This window comes from Fulmarus glacialis, unplaced genomic scaffold (genome assembly GCF_000690835.1).
Source record: "Fulmarus glacialis isolate BGI_N327 unplaced genomic scaffold, ASM69083v1 scaffold4915, whole genome shotgun sequence".
Classification (NCBI taxonomy): Eukaryota; Metazoa; Chordata; class Aves; order Procellariiformes; family Procellariidae; genus Fulmarus; species Fulmarus glacialis.
Genome location: NW_009211016.1, coordinates 105,301 through 107,135, shown reverse-complemented (window position 1 = coordinate 107,135; position 1,835 = coordinate 105,301).

Here is a 1,835-nt window from a genome sequence, read left to right as displayed (position 1 = left end):
GGCAGCCGCGGTACTGGTCATCGGCCTTTACCGGGTTTGACTGAAAATCGTGGCTCTGTCGCGTCTTCTCTCTCTTTTTTCCCGCCCGAGTGAGTCAGAAGTTTCTCCCTCCCAAGGGCCGTAACTTGGGTGAGCGGCGGGAGGTGCGCCCCCCCTCCTCCCGAGGGAGGAACCGAGCCGAAATTCTCCTACTCTAGCAACCCCTTACTGTGCTTATTTTAATACCTTAGCTTTACCCACTGGCCCATGTTTGCGAAATAAAATGGGAAGAAAGGTAGGAAATGTCTTTCCTTGTTTCACCTGGAAATAAAAAACAAAAACAAAAACGAAGGAGGTTTGGAAAAGTAACTCTAGGAAAGGCGCGAATGGGAAACACAGAACGATAATGATGCCAGACCTGTATTTACCTCGTTCTTTGACATGCATGATACAAATTGAAGTCAATCAATCCTTGCTTCTAAGATCTTGTAGCCAGGAGGCCAGATCCGTCCGTAGGGTCCGCACAGCCGTGCCTTTTGCCCAAAACCAGGGTCCGACTGCAGCGTCAGGCACCCACAGGGTGACTTTGTCAGGTGCTGAGCGTTAAAGGCAAGCTGCTCAAGCGGTTTAGTCTTAACTATTAATGGCAAAGAGATGTGTTGTTTTTAAAGTAAATTAAAAAGAAAAAGCAACCTTACCGTGATAACTTCAATGCTGTTTTTAAGTAGGAAGATATGACTGACTTACAGCCTGTGTACGCTGTTGCTTGGTTGTCATTAAAGAAGCTGTCACTTTTCATTTGCAAAAAGCTGTGAGCTTTAAATTTCTAGCTATACTTCATTCTTCTATCTTGTCAGGCAGAGGAATGTTTCCTTGTATTTCATCTGGCTTCTATCTAGAAAATGCCTCATGGCAAAAAATGCATACAATGCAGACAGGGACATACTCTGCTCGACAAAATCAGGTACACACGCCGCATAAACAGGTACACACAGCTGTGCAATGTGCAGCGACACATGCAAGTCCTTAGCTTGGCTGCTCCCATTTAAATAAGGTTTCTAAACACTTTTAGAGTAACTTAATTTCTTTTTCTCTCAACAGAGAGCCTGGAAAAGCTTTTTAAGCAATGGTTAATAAATGATATGGTGTCATGAACCTGAGATCATGTCTCTAAACCGTGCATAAAACACTCTGAAGACAAAGTTCCCATCCTCCTAACTCATCTTAACTTCTCTGAAATATATTAACAGACCTAATGGATTTGGGGATAGTTGTCTTTGTTTGCTTTGTTTTTCTAAAGGTCAAGTATTTGAGCCCTTTGCATTTCTGAGACACCAAAACTTTTAAACTTCGGGATCAGAAGTGGCAAATGACATGTCTGTCACATGTATTGTTCATGCATAAAATGAACTTTTCTTCTTTCAAATGTATTCTTGTTCCCAACTCACCGTACCCACTGCAAAACCCAGAAAAAATAAATGCAACTGGAATGTATTCCATATATTTATACATACATCTATATGTATAATAGACATATGTGTATATCTATCTATATCTTAAATATATATAATGTGAATTGAATGCCTATCATGCATTTAACATGTTGACTTTCCTGAAAAATATACGTATATATGCATGTATATCCCAATGTGCTTTCCATATAGACTTGCTCAAAATTTGACTATGCTTTGAGAAACATTTGAATTCTTATATGTAGGGTACTTTTTAAAAATATGCACTCTTTTACATGCAAAAACCTCACTTTCTCTGAATTATAACAGTTTTCTAGATACATTCCCATATTGTTTCAGTTGCAGCGAAGACAATACGAAGGTTTAGAAGGAGCAGGCGCAGGC